This window comes from Pleurodeles waltl, chromosome 10 (genome assembly GCF_031143425.1).
Source record: "Pleurodeles waltl isolate 20211129_DDA chromosome 10, aPleWal1.hap1.20221129, whole genome shotgun sequence".
In the NCBI taxonomy this organism is placed as follows: Eukaryota; Metazoa; Chordata; class Amphibia; order Caudata; family Salamandridae; genus Pleurodeles; species Pleurodeles waltl.
The window spans coordinates 834,873,603-834,891,441 of record NC_090449.1 but is presented as its reverse complement, the minus strand read 5'-3'; positions in this window follow the sequence as shown (position 1 = coordinate 834,891,441).

Sequence of the window (17,839 nt, the reverse complement as noted above, 5' to 3'; positions counted from 1 at the left end):
TTCTTGTCCACGCTCACTACTGGCAACCTTAGCGACCCCACACTGGAATGCATATGGGGGGTGATTTCAATAGTGTCCTGGACACTCAAATGGACCGCTCATTTCCCCCACTTATTGCAGCCCCGCTAATCGCGCCTCAGAGACTTTGGCGCAGTGGGCATCAAACAATGGACTAAGAGATATATGGAGGGTGCACCACCCCACTCACCGTGAATATTCTTACTTCTCCCCAGTACATAAACTGCATACTAGGATAGATATATTCTTTGTATCCACCACTATTAATCATAAAATTTGCTTATCTGAATATTTGGCACGCACAATATCAGACCACAACCCATTATGCCTGACATTGACATGGGGACACATGCACACTCGGATACCAACATGGCGTCTGCAACCAGAAGCCCTCCTAGATCCTCCTTTTCAACAAGATATCTCCAAAAGTTTAACTGATTACTTCCTGTCAAATAAAAACACAACCTCATCTCGTGCCATAGAATGGGACGCTCATAAAGTGGTGATAAGGGGTCATTGCCTTTCGGCTACGGTAGGGGTCAGGAAGGTACTCATTAAGGAATTACAAGACTTAGAAACAAAGCTCCGAAGCGCAGAGAATGCAAACGATAACACCGAACCCGCACTGGCAACACTACACCTGCTTAGGTCTACTCACAAGGAGACAGACAATAGATTGAGTAAACATGATTATAGACACTATGGGGGTCATTCTGACCTCGGCGGTAAAAGGCGCCTACCGCCGGTCAGAAATCCTCCATAATCCCGCCGCGGTCGCGGAAACCCGCCACGGTCATTCTGACCCGCAGAAGGCAAACCTCCGAAAATCCGACCGCCACAACAGACCGCCAGACCAGCGGTCGGCGGAAAGGTGGAGGTGACAAAACCTCCACCGTCACGCCAACAGAAATACGCCCATGCCATTACGACCCACGAATCCACGCGGCGGTCATTCAAACGCGGTATTCCATTGGCGGGACACACCGCCGCGGTCAGAATACACACAAACGAACAAAACTCAGCCAAATTGGACGATTTGAATCCCACACACCTGATACACATACACACACCACTCCCACACACACAATACGATATAAAACACCCACCCACATCACCCACAAACCCCTACGCTAAAAAATTCGTAAAGAAGGCAAGAGCGAGACAACAGCATCCAAAAAATAACAGCCACAGCCACTCAACACCATCACCCACACACTATCCACACACAAAACAACACACACCACCACACTCAACTCACTTAAATACACATACTCCACCCCACACATCATACACACCACCCCATGGCACCCCAAAGACAACCCCGCTTCACAGACGAAGAACTCAGGGTCATGGTGGAGGAAATCGTTCGGGTAGAGCCCCAGCTGTTCGGCACACAGATACAATACACCAGCATTGCCCGGAGGACGGAGCTATGGCAGAGGATTGTCGACAGGGTGAACGCAGTGGGACAGCACCCCAGAAATCGGGAAGACATCAGGAAGCGATGGAACGACCTACGGGGGAAGGTGCGTTCCATGGTATCCAGGCACAACATCGCCGTGCAGAAGACTGGCGGAGGACCCCCACCTCAACCCCCACAATTCACATCATGGGAGGAGGAAGTCTTGAACATCCTGCATCCTGACGGCCTCGCAGGAGTCGGCGGAGGAATGGATACTGGTAAGTTGAAGCTTCAATACTGCTTCCCCCCCACCTGCATGCCAAATCAGACCCCAACCCTCACCCCCATCCTCGAACCCCACCCTCACCCCCACCCCCATCCTCACCCCCACCCTCACCCCCACCACCATCCTCACCCCCACCACCATCCTCACCCCCACCACCATCCTCACCCCCACCCCCAGCACACCTATTCCCCGCCAATGTCTCACCATCACAACCCACACATCCCAAAACCTAGGCCTGCATGCGTCCACTAAGCATGGACACCCATCACCAAAGCATGCCCAATGCATATACACATCCCCCCCACAAGCCACCCTCACCAAAGCCCCCACACACGAATGCCAGCACTTGGGGACACGAGAACCCACAGATACACCCATATGCCACACATTGAAACTATAACCATACCTCTATACCCCTGCAGGACCCGACCGTCAACACACCGCGGCGGAGGGGCCAGAATTCTCCACACCCCCCACCCAAGAGGCCGTCAGCGATGACAGCAGCTCTGTCGACCTGGACACCGATGACCAGCCCGGACCATCGGGGACCTCTGGACAGTCGGTTCCCCTCACACAGGCCCAGGCCACTACAGACCCAAACCCCTCTGGGAACACCAGCACAGCTCCCACCCAGCGGGCCCATGCCTCTGTCTCCAGGGCGCGTCAATCTGCGGTGTGTCTACCACTACAGGGCACCCAGGATAACCCACCACCCCAACAACAACAGGGACCTGGGGCAGTGGTAGTGGGCACACCGGCCAGGGGGCAGAGGCCCAAGGAAACAGGGGAACTCGGAGGGCAGCTGTGCGACAGGGGGGGGAGGAGAGGCCCAGGGAACCCACTCTCCACGAGGTCCTCACCACCATCATGGGAGCATACAACCGCTCCCAGGAGACGATGGCGACGGTACTGGCCCGGTTCCAGGAGATCCAGGTACTGCAGGAGGAACACTATCGGGGGTACAGGGAGGACATCAGAGCCATCAACACCACCCTGGTTACCATGGTAGGGCTGCTGCAGGACCTCGTCAACAACAGGGCGGACACTGAACAACACCCAAGGGCCCCTGCCACTAGCCTGGACCAAGAACAGCCAACCACCTCCGCCGGCGCTAGTGGACAGGAGGCCCCCGCACAGCAGCAGCCCACCAGACCCCCACCTCCTGCAGGAGAAGAACCACCCCGCAAGAGGGCCCTGAGATCTCGCAAGAAGACAGAGTAGGATGTCAAGATCCCCGCCAGCAATGGATACCACCTGATGTCATCCCACTGTCCCACATTGTCACCCTGTCCATCCTTGAACTGCCCATGCTCCATCTCTCCACAGGCCTCTGGACAATGCACCTGTGTGACTGTTACTCTGGACTCTGCCATGGACATTCCTTCACCATAGCCCCCACCCACTTGAAACCACCCATCCCATTTTGAGCACTTAAATAAACACCTATTTTGCACCAAAATATCTGGAGTCTGGCTGTGATTTCAATAGATTGTAATTGACATGACAGTGCAAATATGTCCTTGTACATGGTGAAGTCAACAAACAGCTGCCACAAAGCTGTAGTCCATGGGGAAACGAAGCACAGGACTCGTAGTGGGGACCCCAGATCTGAAATAGGGAGGGAAAAGCCAAAACTCAGTCATCATACACTGGGGCAAATAGACAGGCAGCAGAGATGCTGGAGAGTAGTTAACATTTACTAAATTATCTTTGAAATGTTACCTGTGTCCTATTGGAAGTACTGTTCAATGATTCTGTCCCTGTTGTCTGTTTCAGCCCCGTCGTCTTCCTCCTCGTCACTCTCCTCAGGTTCCACCGCTGCCACAACACCACCGTCTCGACCATCCTCCTGCAGGAAAGGCACCTGGCGGCGCAAAGCCAGGTTGTGAAGCATGCAGCAGGCCACGATGATGTGACACACCTTCTTAGGTGAGTACATTAGGGATCCACCTGTCATATGCAGGCACCTAAACCTGGCCTTTAGGAGGCCAAAGGTGCGTTCGATCACCCTCCTAGTACGCCCATGGGCCTCATTGTACCGTTCCTCTGCCCTGGTCCGGGGATTCCTTACTGGGGTCAGTAGCCACGACAGGTTGGGGTACCCAGAGTCCCCCACTAGCCATACACGGTGTCTCTGTAGCTGTTCCATCACGTAAGGGATGCTGCTATTCCTGAGGATGTAGGCGTCATGCACTGACCCAGGGAATTTGGCATTTACATGCGAGATGTACTGGTCAGCCAAACACACCACCTGGATGTTCATTGAATGGTAATTTTTTCTGTTCCTGTACACCTGCTCCCTGTCTCTTGGGGGAACCAAAGCCACATGGGTCCCATCAATGGCACCAATTACGTTGGGAATATGTCCAAGGGCATAGAAATCACCCTTCACTGTAGCCAATTCGCCCACCTCAGGGAAAATGATGTAGCTCCTCACGGATTTCATCAGGGCAGACAACACTCTGGATAACACCTTCGAAAACATGGGCTGAGACATCCCAGAAGCAATTCCCACGGTTGTCTGAAATGACCCACTTGCCAAGAAATGGAGTACTGACATGACCTGCACCAGAGGGGGAATCCCTGTGGGTTGGCGGATGGGGGACATCAGGTCGGGCTCCAGCTGGGCACACAGTTCATGGATAGTGGCACGGTTAAGACGGTAGGTCAGGATAATGTGGCGTTCTTCCATTGTCGACAGGTCCACCAGCGGTCGGTACACAGGAGGATTCATCCGTCTCCTCGCCCAACCCAGCGGACGGTGCCTAGGAAGGACAACATGGAGCACACAGTCAAGCAACCCACAGGTACGTACTCACAGCTAGCACAGTAAACGATTCTCTATGCAGTGAATGGCGTGTCTGAGTGGCTAAGCAAGGCCTAGGCCTGTGTGACGCAGTTGAAATTGAGCCATGTGGGCCCTGGAAATGGCGGCTGCCTGACCTGTGAAGTGTGACAATGGGATGTGAGGTCAATGCGCTGGCGTGGCACACCGCGGCGGGCGGCGGGCCAAGATCGCGGCGCCAAGCCGCATTGGTTAACATTGAAGCCTATGGGTTTCAGGAGCCAATGGCGAAGGGCGCCGGCGGTGGCGGGACGCACCGCCGCGGTACGCACCGCCGCGGACGTGACCGCCATTTTCTATCTACTTATCCACTTGCGACTTGAACTTTCACAGGAGAGGACCTATACTGCAAGTGTTGCTGTGACCTCGGTCTGGAAGGGACAATGGCTGCTGCACCTGGGGAAAGGGCCCCTGCCTTCACTGGAGAGGAGTTGGAGAAACTTGTGGATGGGGTCCTCCCCCAGTATGCGCTACTCTACGGTCCTCCAGACCAACAAGTGAGTTTAATTCAATATGGATTTGGGGCCACTGGCTGGCTTGGGGGCCTGGCGGGGGGCCTGGCGGGGATGGGGGGCATGTTGGGCCTGGCGGGGGGCCTGGCGGGGGGCCTGGCGGGGATGGGGGGCATGTTGGGCCTGGCGGGGGGCATGGCGGGGGGCCTGGCGGGGATGGGGGGCATGTTGGGCCTGGCGGGGGGCCTGGCGGGGGGCCTGGCGGGGATGGGGGGCATGTTGGGCCTGGCGGGGGTCCTGGCGGGGGGCCTGGCGGGGGGCCTGGCGGGGATGGGGGGCATGTTGGGCCTGGCGGGGGGCCTGGCGGGGATGGGGGGCATGTTGGGCCTGGCGGGGGTCCTGGCGGGGGGCCTGGCGGGGATGGGGGGCATGTTGGGCCTGGCGGGGGTCCTGGCGGGGGGCCTGGCGGGGATGGGGGGCATGTTGGGCCTGGCGGGGGGCCTGGCGGGGATGGGGGGCATGTTGGGCCTGGCGGGGGCATGGCGGGGGGCCTGGCGGGGATGGGGGGCATGTTGGGCCTGGCGGGGGTCCTGGCGGGGGTCCTGGCGGGGATGGGGGGCATGTTGGGCCTGGCGGGGGGCATGGCGGGGGGCCTGGCGGGGATGGGGGGCATGTTGGGCCTGGCGGGGGGCCTGGCGGGGGGCCTGGCGGGGATGGGGGGCATGTTGGGCCTGGCGGGGGTCCTGGCGGGGGGCCTGGCGGGGATGGGGGGCATGTTGGGCCTGGCGGGGGTCCTGGCGGGGGGCCTGGCGGGGATGGGGGGCATGTTGGGCCTGGCGGGGGGCATGGCGGGGGGCCTGGCGGGGATGGGGGGCATGTTGGGCCTGGCGGGGGTCCTGGCGGGGGGCCTGGCGGGGATGGGGGGCATGTTGGGCCTGGCGGGGGGCATGGCGGGGGGCCTGGCGGGGATGGGGGGCGTTGGGCCACTGGAAAGGAAAATGCTGACAAACTTGAACGTGGTATTTCTCCCTCCCTGTACGTGTCACATAGGTCCGCGCCCATGAGAAGAGGAAGGAAGTCCGGACCCTGGGGGTCCACCATCGACGGGGCACCCACTGCCGCAAGAGGTGGGAGGACATCCGCCGCGGGACCAAGAAGACCGCCGAGTCTCTGCTGGGGATGGCCTCCCAACGTAGGCGGGGTGCCTGCCGTCAACTGAGCCCCCTGATGTTCCGGATCCTGGCGGTGGCCTACCCTGAATTAGATGGGCGCGTGAGGGCAGCACAGCAGACAGAAGGGGGTGAGTACAAGCATTATCTACTCTGTTGTCGCGCAGTGGAGGTGTCTGGTTGGGGGAGGAGGGCTGGGGGTCCCCCTAGGCCAGGGCGATATCTGTAGGCTGGGCACCCCCGTAAGCCCCTGTGTCCCCAGCCACCACCCTCAGTAGTTTGTCAGTACAGCCATCCCTGGGCCGTGTCATCCATGGGTGCAGTTGTCAACTCTAGGCGTGTAGGGCATGTTCCACGGAATGCGTAGCGGACCCCAAGTGCGCAACTTAGTGCAGGGGGCATCTGTGTCTGTCATGTCCGCTAACTGTACCGGAGATCCATGTACTCAATATCCCTTTATTTCTCTCTCCCCCCCCCTTTTTGTTTGTCTTTCTGTGCTTGTGTGCATCAGCATCATCAGGCGGAGGAGAAGTGGCATCGGGGCAGGAGGGAGCTGCATCTCACATGGCCCAGGAGGGCCATGCCACAGAGTCAGACTGGACCAGTGAGACGGAGGGCGAGGGGAGCTCCACGACGGGGACGACTGGACCCTGCAGCGACACGGACACGTCCTCGGAAGGGGGCTCCCTTGCGGGGGTGGCACCATCCGTGCCCCCGCCATTACAGGTACAGCCGCCTCCCAGCGCACCATCTCCGCCCTCCCAGCAGCCCCTCCGCGTTCGCCCCGTGCCCGCTCTGCCAGGAAGCCGGGCATCTCCTTCGCCCCAGGCACCTCAGGCCCTGCCCCTGTTACCCCCGCTGCCCTCAGTGAGGAGGTCATTGCCCTCCTCCGAACGCTCATTGTTGGGCAGACTACCCTTTTGAATGCCATCCAGGGGGTGGAGAGGGAGGTTCATCGCAGCAATGCGTACCTGGAGGGCATTCATTCGGGTCAGGCTGCCCATCAGCGATCGTTCCAGGCTCTGGCCTCAGCACTGACGGCAGCCATTGTCCCTGTCTCCTGCCTGCCTCTACTAACTCCCTCCTCCCAGTCTCCTGTTCCTCTGCCTGTCCCACCCACACCATCAGACCAGCCTGCACACACCTCAACACCCAAGAGAAGCTCATCCAAACATAAGCACCACAGATCACGCAGACATTCACACACGCAACATTCCGATGCAGACATGCCAACAGTCACTACCACCTCTGTGACCCCCACCTCCTCGTCTCCCTCCTCCCTCCCTGTGACGTCTACACTCACACCTCCATTCACCTCACCATCAGCCAGTGTTTCCATCACCAGCACACCCTCCACTCCAGTCCGCACACGTGCAGTCACCACCCCCACTGCCATTTACACGTCCCCTGTGTCCTCTCCCACTGTGTCTGTCACCCCCTCTTCCACACCACACAAACGCAGCCACCCACCCACCCAACAGCCATCCACCTCACGACAGCCTATCCCTCCTGCACCTGCACCCAAAGACAGCAAACGTGACTCACCTACAACCACATCCTCTCCCTCCACTCCCATTCCCACTGAACCTACCACTCTCCATTGTCCCAAGAAGCTCTTCCTCACCACTACTAACTTCTTTCCTGACCCTGAGCCCCCCCCTCCTTCTCGTCGGGGTAAGAAGAGCACCTCAGCCACCACCAGCCCTGCAGCCCCCTTGACAAGGGTGCAAGGGTATTGGAGCCCGCCAGCCCGCATGTCTGGATCTTCGCCCAGCAGCAAGGGGACAGCCAGCCCACCCCCTGGGAAGAGGAGCAGAAGGCGGAAGGGGCGCCGCAGGAGCCCGCCTTCTACACCCCCCCCGGACACCACCCAGAGACAGTCACCAGCCACAGCTCCAAAGGGAGGAAAGGGCCACAGGCCCACGACTAAGGAGGGCAAGGGCAGCAAGTCGGAGAGGTCAGGCAGCAGGCCTGCTGCCCAGGAGGAGCCCACAACCCCCATAGCCGCTGCCCCGGGAGGAACCGGCACAGCTGCCCCGGGAGAGCCCACCACCCCCATAGCCGCTGCCCAGGGAGGACCCAGCCCAGCTGGCCAGGAGGGCCCCACCACCCACAGCCCAGGTGGGCAGTGAAGGAGCACCATCCCCGCTGCCCAGGAGGGCACCACCAGGCAATTAGCAGTTGGCCATAGACCGTCCGCCGTCTCAAGAACCGCTGAACTGGGCCCTTCAAGGCAAGGACCGCTGAACTGGGCCCCGCCGTCTCAAGAACCGCTGAACTGGGCCCTTCAAGGCAAGGAGCGCTGAACTGGGCCCCGCCGTCTCAAGAACCGCTGAACTGGGCCCTTCAAGGCAAGGACCGCTGAACTGGGCCCCGCCGTCTCAAGAACCGCTGAACTGGGCCCTTCAAGGCAAGGAGCGCTGAACTGGGCCCCGCCGTCTCAAGAACCGCTGAACTGGGCCCTTCAGGGCAAGGACCGCTGAACTGGGCCCCGCCGTCTCAAGAACCGCTGAACTGGGCCCCGCCGTCTCAAGAACCGCTGAACTGGGCCCCGCCGTCTCAAGCACCGCTCCGCTGGGCCCCGCCGTCTCACGCACCGCTCCGCTGGGCCCCGCCGTCTCAAGAACCGCTGAACTGGGCCCGCCGTCTCAAGAACCGCTGAACTGGGCCTCGCCGTCTCAAGCAACGCTCCGCTGGGCCCCGCCGTCTCACGCACCGCTCCGCTGGGCCCCGCCGTCTCAAGAACCGCTGAACTGGGCCCTTCAGGGCAAGGACCGCTGAACTGGGCCCCGCCGTCTCAAGCACCGCTCCGCTGGGCCCCGCCGTCTCAAGAACCGCTCCGCTGGGCCCCGCCGTCTCAAGAACCGCTCCGCTGGGCCCCGCCGTCTCAAGCACCGCTCCGCTGGGCCCCGCCGTCTCACGCACCGCTCCGCTGGGCCCCGCCGTCTCAAGAACCGCTTAACTGGGCCCTTCAGGGCAAGGACCGCTGAACTGGGCCCCGCCGTCTCAAGCACCGCTCCGCTGGGCCCCGCCGTCTCAAGAACCGCTCCGCTGGGCCCCGCCGTCTCACGCACCGCTCCGCTGGGCCCCGCCGTCTCAAGAACCGCTTAACTGGGCCCTTCAGGGCAAGGACCGCTGAACTGGGCCCCGCCGTCTCAGGAACCGCTGAACTGGGCCCTTCAAGGCAAGAACCGCTGGCCCTTTGGCAGACGTGGCAGGGCAGGATCTATCTCGGGCAGGGCTGCAGGATGTCCTCTGGCCAACTTGCCTCCTCCAGTGGCAGTGGGGTCTGTTATGGACTGTATGGACTGTGGCTTTGCTCTCCCCAGGATGGCCCAGTGGGCAGGCCACCCACTGTATGGACTGTATGGACTGTGGCTTGGCTCTCCCCAGGATGGCCCAGTGGGCAGGCCACCCACTGTATGGACTGTTTGGACTGTGGCTTTGCTCTCCCCAGGATGGCCCAGTGGGCAGGCCACCCACTGTATGGACTGTTTGGACTGTGGCTTTGCTCTCCCCAGGATGGCCCAGTGGGCAGGCCACCCACTGTATGGACTGTATGGACTGTGGCTTTGCTCTCCCCAGGATGGCCCAGTGGGCAGGCCACCCACTGTATGGACTGTATGGACTGTGGCTTTGCTCTCCCCAGGATGGCCCAGTGGGCAGGCCACCCACTGTATGGACTGTTTGGACTGTGGCTTTGCTCTCCCCAGGATGGCCCAGTGGGCAGGCCACCCACTGTATGGACTGTTTGGACTGTGGCTTTGCTCTCCCCAGGATGGCCCAGTGGGCAGGCCACCCACTGTATGGACTGTATGGACTGTGGCTTTGCTCTCCCCAGGATGGCCCAGTGGGCAGGCCACCCACTGTATGGACTGTTTGGACTGTGGCTTTGCACTCCCCAGGATGGCCCAGTGGTCATGGAGTCCCCTCGTGGATCTGGCGTCGTGTACTCAAGTGGCTGAGGTGCCCCCCTTCCCTTCCCCCTGAGGTGCCTGTCCTATTTTCTTTCTGATGCCCCTGCAGTGTTCTCTCCGTGGAGTTCTTGTCGTGGGACTGGGCCTTGCCCCTTTGCACAGGACGCCTGTGATCCACGGACAGTGGTTGGACTACATTTAGTAGCTGTATATATTTTGTACATAGTTTATTTATTTATTGGGATTACTGGTGTACATATTTCAATATATCTGCCCATTTATGATCTCTTCTTTTGGTCTTTGCATTATTTCGGAGGGGGGTGGTTTGTGGGTTGTGACAGTGATCTGTGGGAATGCATTGATGTGTGTGTTGTAGTGGGTGTGGGTGGGTGGGTGTGTGCCGGTAATCTTTTCCCTCCCCTGTGTCGTAGGTGCAGTACTCACTGATGTCTTCCGCGCCGCCGGGCGTGCTCCTGGTATATGAGCAGGAATAGGAGTGCGGGGATGACCTGCAACTCTGGTTCCATACTGCCGGAATCTCGCGTGGAGTGCGTAGAGGTGAGCGTTTTCCCGTTCGTAGTCTGTTTCCGCCGTGTTCTTATCGGCGGTGCTCCCGCCCCGGAAAAGGTGGCAGATTGGTGGGTCGTAATAGGGTGGGCGGTACATTGTCTGCCGCCTGGCTGTTGGCGGGAACCGCCGCGCTGTTTGTTTGTACCGCTGTGGCGGGCGGAGTGTTAAGTTGGCGGGCTGTGTTGGCGGTTCCCGCCAGGGTCAGAATTGCATATTTTAGACCGCCGGCCTGTTGGCGGCTTGGCCGCCGCTTTATCACCGACCGCCAGGGTCAGAATGAGGGCCATAGGGGGTCATTCTTACCTCGGCGGTAAAAGGCGCCTACCGCCGGTCAGAAATCCTCCATAATCCCGCCGCGGTCGCGGAAACCCGCCACGGTCATTCTGACCCGCAGAAGACAAACCTCCGAAAATCCGACCGCCACAACAGACCGCCAGACCAGCGGTCGGCGGAAAGGTGGAGGTGACAAAACCTCCACCGTCACGCCAACAGAAATACGCCCATGCCATTACGACCCACGAATCCACGCGGCGGTCATTCAAACGCGGTATTCCATTGGCGGGACACACCGCCGCGGTCAGAATACACACAAACGAACAAAACTCAGCCACATTGGACGATTTGAATCCCACACACCTGATACACATACACACACCACTCCCACACACACAATACGATATAAAACACCCACCCACATCACCCACAAACCCCTACGCTAAAAAATTCGTAAAGAAGGCAAGAGCGAGACACCAGCATCCAAAAAATAACAGCCACAGCCACTCAACACCATCACCCACACACTATCCACACACAAAACAACACACACCACCACACTCAACTCACTTAAATACACATACTCCACCCCACACATCATACACACCACCCCATGGCACCCCAAAGACAACCCCGCTTCACAGACGAAGAACTCAGGGTCATGGTGGAGGAAATCGTTCGGGTAGAGCCCCAGCTGTTCGGCACACAGATACAATACACCAGCATTGCCCGGAGGACGGAGCTATGGCAGAGGATTGTCGACAGGGTGAACGCAGTGGGACAGCACCCCAGAAATCGGGAAGACATCAGGAAGCGATGGAACGACCTACGGGGGAAGGTGCGTTCCATGGTATCCAGGCACAACATCGCCGTGCAGAAGACTGGCGGAGGACCCCCACCTCAACCCCCACAATTCACATCATGGGAGGAGGAAGTCTTGAACATCCTGCATCCTGACGGCCTCGCAGGAGTCGGCGGAGGAATGGATACTGGTAAGTTGAAGCTTCAATACTGCTTCCCCCCCACCTGCATGCCAAATCAGACCCCAACCCTCACCCCCATCCTCGAACCCCACCCTCACCCCCACCCCCATCCTCACCCCCACCCTCACCCCCACCACCATCCTCACCCCCACCACCATCCTCACCCCCACCACCATCCTCACCCCCACCCCCAGCACACCTATTCCCCGCCAATGTCTCACCATCACAACCCACACATCCCAAAACCTAGGCCTGCATGCGTCCACTAAGCATGGACACCCATCACCAAAGCATGCCCAATGCATATACACATCCCCCCCACAAGCCACCCTCACCAAAGCCCCCACACACGAATGCCAGCACTTGGGGACACGAGAACCCACAGATACACCCATATGCCACACATTGAAACTATAACCATACCTCTATACCCCTGCAGGACCCGACCGTCAACACACCGCGGCGGAGGGGCCAGAATTCTCTACACCCCCCACCCAAGAGGCCGTCAGCGATGACAGCAGCTCTGTCGACCTGGACACCGATGACCAGCCCGGACCATCGGGGACCTCTGGACAGTCGGTTCCCCTCACACAGGCCCAGGCCACTACAGACCCAAACCCCTCTGGGAACACCAGCACAGCTCCCACCCAGCGGGCCCATGCCTCTGTCTCCAGGGCGCGTCAATCTGCGGTGTGTCTACCACTACAGGGCACCCAGGATAACCCACCACCCCAACAACAACAGGGACCTGGGGGCAGTGGTAGTGGGCACACCGGCCAGGGGGCAGAGGCCCAGGGAAACAGGGGAACTCGGAGGGCAGCTGTGCGACAGGGGGGGGAGGAGAGGCCCAGGGAACCCACTCTCCACGAGGTCCTCACCACCATCATGGGAGCATACAACCGCTCCCAGGAGACGATGGCGACGGTACTGGCCCGGTTCCAGGAGATCCAGGTACTGCAGGAGGAACACTATCGGGGGTACAGGGAGGACATCAGAGCCATCAACACCACCCTGGTTACCATGGTAGGGCTGCTGCAGGACCTCGTCAACAACAGGGCGGACACTGAACAACACCCAAGGGCCCCTGCCACTAGCCTGGACCAAGAACAGCCAACCACCTCCGCCGGCGCTAGTGGACAGGAGGCCCCCGCACAGCAGCAGCCCACCAGACCCCCACCTCCTGCAGGAGAAGAACCACCCCGCAAGAGGGCCCTGAGATCTCGCAAGAAGACAGAGTAGGATGTCAAGACCCCCGCCAGCAATGGATACCACCTGATGTCATCCCACTGTCCCACATTGTCACCCTGTCCATCCTTGAACTGCCCATGCTCCATCTCTCCACAGGCCTCTGGACAATGCACCTGTGTGACTGTTACTCTGGACTCTGCCATGGACATTCCTTCACCATAGCCCCCACCCACTTGAAACCACCCATCCCATTTTGAGCACTGAAATAAACACCTATTTTGCACCAAAATATCTGGAGTCTGGCTGTGATTTCAATAGATTGTAATTGACATGACAGTGCAAATATGTCCTTGTACATGGTGAAGTCAACAAACAGCTGCCACAAAGCTGTAGTCCATGGGGAAACGAAGCACAGGACTCGTAGTGGGGACCCCAGATCTGAAATAGGGAGGGAAAAGCCAAAACTCAGTCATCATACACTGGGGCAAATAGACAGGCAGCAGAGATGCTGGAGAGTAGTTAACATTTACTAAATTATCTTTGAAATGTTACCTGTGTCCTATTGGAAGTACTGTTCAATGATTCTGTCCCTGTTGTCTGTTTCAGCCCCGTCGTCTTCCTCCTCGTCACTCTCCTCAGGTTCCACCGCTGCCACAACACCACCGTCTCGACCATCCTCCTGCAGGAAAGGCACCTGGCGGCGCAAAGCCAGGTTGTGAAGCATGCAGCAGGCCACGATGATGTGACACACCTTCTTAGGTGAGTGCATTAGGGATCCACCTGTCATATGCAGGCACCTAAACCTGGCCTTTAGGAGGCCAAAGGTGCGTTCGATCACCCTCCTAGTACGCCCATGGGCCTCATTGTACCGTTCCTCTGCCCTGGTCCGGGGATTCCTTACTGGGGTCAGTAGCCACGACAGGTTGGGGTACCCAGAGTCCCCCACTAGCCATACACGGTGTCTCTGTAGCTGTTCCATCACGTAAGGGATGCTGCTATTCCTGAGGATGTAGGCGTCATGCACTGACCCAGGGAATTTGGCATTTACATGCGAGATGTACTGGTCAGCCAAACACACCACCTGGATGTTCATTGAATGGTAATTTTTTCTGTTCCTGTACACCTGCTCCCTGTCTCTTGGGGGAACCAAAGCCACATGGGTCCCATCAATGGCACCAATTACGTTGGGAATATGTCCAAGGGCGTAGAAATCACCCTTCACTGTAGCCAATTCGCCCACCTCAGGGAAAATGATGTAGCTCCTCACGGATTTCATCAGGGCAGACAACACTCTGGATAACACCTTCGAAAACATGGGCTGAGACATCCCAGAAGCAATTCCCACGGTTGTCTGAAATGACCCACTTGCCAAGAAATGGAGTACTGACATGACCTGCACCAGAGGGGGAATCCCTGTGGGTTGGCGGATGGGGGACATCAGGTCGGGCTCCAGCTGGGCACACAGTTCATGGATAGTGGCACGGTTAAGACGGTAGGTCAGGATAATGTGGCGTTCTTCCATTGTCGACAGGTCCACCAGCGGTCGGTACACGGGAGGATTCATCCGTCTCCTCGCCCAACCCAGCGGACGGTGCCTAGGAAGGACAACATGGAGCACACAGTCAAGCAACCCACAGGTACGTACTCACAGCTAGCACAGTAAACGATTCTCTATGCAGTGAATGGCGTGTCTGAGCGGCTAAGCAAGGCCTAGGCCTGTGTGACGCAGTTGAAATTGAGCCATGTGGGCCCTGGAAATGGCGGCTGCCTGACCTGTGAAGTGTGACAATGGGATGTGAGGTCAATGCGCTGGCGTGGCACACCGCGGCGGGCGGCGGGCCAAGACCGCGGCGCCAAGCCGCATTGGTTAACATTGAAGCCTATGGGTTTCAGGAGCCAATGGCGAAGGGCGCCGGCGGTGGCGGGACGCACCGCCGCGGTACGCACCGCCGCGGACGTGACCGCCATTTTCTATCTACTTATCCACTTGCGACTTGAACTTTCACAGGAGAGGACCTATACTGCAAGTGTTGCTGTGACCTCGGTCTGGAAGGGACAATGGCTGCTGCACTTGGGGAAAGGGCCCCTGCCTTCACTGGAGAGGAGTTGGAGAAACTTGTGGATGGGGTCCTCCCCCAGTATGCGCTATTCTACGGTCCTCCAGACCAACAAGTGAGTTTAATTCAATATGGATTTGGGGCCACTGGCTGGCTTGGGGGCCTGGCGGGGGGCCTGGCGGGGATGGGGAGCATGTTGGGCCTGGCGGGGGGCCTGGCGGGGGGCCTGGTGGGGATGGGGGGCATGTTGGGCCTGGCGGGGGGCATGGCGGGGGGCCTGGCGGGGATGGGGGGCATGTTGGGCCTGGCGGGGGGCCTGGCGGGGGGCCTGGCGGGGATGGGGGGCATGTTGGGCCTGGCGGGGGTCCTGGCGGGGGGCCTGGCGGGGATGGGGGGCATGTTGGGCCTGGCGGGGGGCCTGGCGGGGATGGGGGGCATGTTGGGCCTGGCGGGGGTCCTGGCGGGGGGCCTGGCGGGGATGGGGGGCATGTTGGGCCTGGCGGGGGTCCTGGCGGGGGGCCTGGCGGGGATGGGGGGCATGTTGGGCCTGGCGGGGGTCCTGGCGGGGGGCCTGGCGGGGATGGGGGGCATGTTGGGCCTGGCGGGGGGCATGGCGGGGGGCCTGGCGGGGATGGGGGGCATGTTGGGCCTGGCGGGGGTCCTGGCGGGGGGCCTGGCGGGGATGGGGGGCATGTTGGGCCTGGCGGGGGGCATGGCGGGGGGCCTGGCGGGGATGGGGGGCATGTTGGGCCTGGCGGGGGTCCTGGCGGGGGGCCTGGCGGGGATGGGGGGCATGTTGGGCCTGGCGGGGGTCCTGGCGGGGGGCCTGGCGGGGATGGGGGGCATGTTGGGCCTGGCGGGGGTCCTGGCGGGGGGCCTGGCGGGGATGGGGGGCATGTTGGGCCTGGCGGGGGTCCTGGCGGGGGGCCTGGCTGGGATGGGGGGCATGTTGGGCCTGGCGGGGGGCCTGGCGGGGATGGGGGGCATGTTGGGCCTGGCGGGGGGCATGGCGGGGGGCCTGGCGGGGATGGGGGGCGTTGGGCCACTGGAAAGGAAAATGCTGACAAACTTGAACGTGGTATTTCTCCCTCCCTGTACGTGTCACATAGGTCCGCGCCCATGAGAAGATCGGGATTTGGCGTGCCATCGCCAAGGAAGTCCGGACCCTGGGGGTCCACCATCGACGGGGCACCCACTGCCGCAAGAGGTGGGAGGACATCCGCCGCGGGACCAAGAAGACTGCAGAGTCTCTGCTGGGGATGGCCTCCCAACGTAGGCGGGGTGCCTGCCGTCAACTGAGCCCCCTGATGTTCCGGATCCTGGCGGTGGCCTACCCTGAATTGGATGGGCGCGTGAGGGCAGCACAGCAGACACAAGGGGGTGAGTACAAGCATTATCTACTCTGTTGTCGCGCAGTGGAGGTGTCTGGTTGGGGGAGGAGGGCTGGGGGTCCCCCTAGGCCAGGGCGATATCTGTAGGCTGGGCACCCCCGTAAGCCTCTGTGTCCCCAGCCACCACCCTCAGTAGTTTGTCAGTACAGCCATCCCTGGGCCGTGTCATCCATGGGTGCAGTTGTCAACTCTAGGCGTGTAGGGCATGTTCCACGGAATGCGTAGCGGACCCCAAGTGCGCAACTTAGTGCAGGGGGCATCTGTGTCTGTCATGTCCGCTAACTGTACCGGAGATCCATGTACTCAATATCCCTTTATTTCTCTCTCCCCCCCCCTTTTTGTTTGTCTTTCTGTGCTTGTGTGCATCAGCATCATCAGGCGGAGGAGAAGTGGCATCGGGGCAGGAGGGAGCTGCATCTCACATGGCCCAGGAGGGCCATGCCACAGAGTCAGACTGGACCAGTGAGACGGAGGGCGAGGGGAGCTCCACGACGGGGACGACTGGACCCTGCAGCGACACGGACACGTCCTCGGAAGGGGGCTCCCTTGCGGGGGTGGCACCATCTGTGCCCCCCGCCATTACAGGTACAGCCGCCACCCAGCGCACCATCTCCGCCCTCCCAGCAGCCCCTCCGCGTTCGGCCCGTGCCCGCTCTGCCAGGAAGCAGGGCATCTCCTTCGCCCCAGGCACCTCAGGCCCTGCCCCTGTTACCCCCGCTGCCCTCAGTGAGGAGGTCATTGACCTCCTCCGAACGCTCATTGTTGGGCAGACTACCCTTTTGAATGCCATCCAGGGGGTGGAGAGGGAGGTTCATCGCAGCAATGCGTACCTGGAGGGCATTCATTCGGGTCAGGCTGCCCATCAGCGATCGTTCCAGGCTCTGGCCTCAGCACTGACGGCAGCCATTGTCCCTGTCTCCTGCCTGCCTCTACTAACTCCCTCCTCCCAGTCTCCTGTTCCTCTGCCTGTCCCACCCACACCATCAGACCAGCCTGCACACACCTCAACACCCAAGAGAAGCTCATCCAAACATAAGCACCACAGATCACGCAGACATTCACACACGCAACATTCCGATGCAGACATGCCAACAGTCACTACCACCTCTGTGACCCCCACCTCCTCGTCTCCCTCCTCCCTCCCTGTGACGTCTACACTCACACCTCCATTCACCTCACCATCAGCCAGTGTTTCCATCACCAGCACACCCTCCACTCCAGTCCGCACACGTGCAGTCACCACCCCCACTGCCATTTACACGTCCCCTGTGTCCTCTCCCACTGTGTC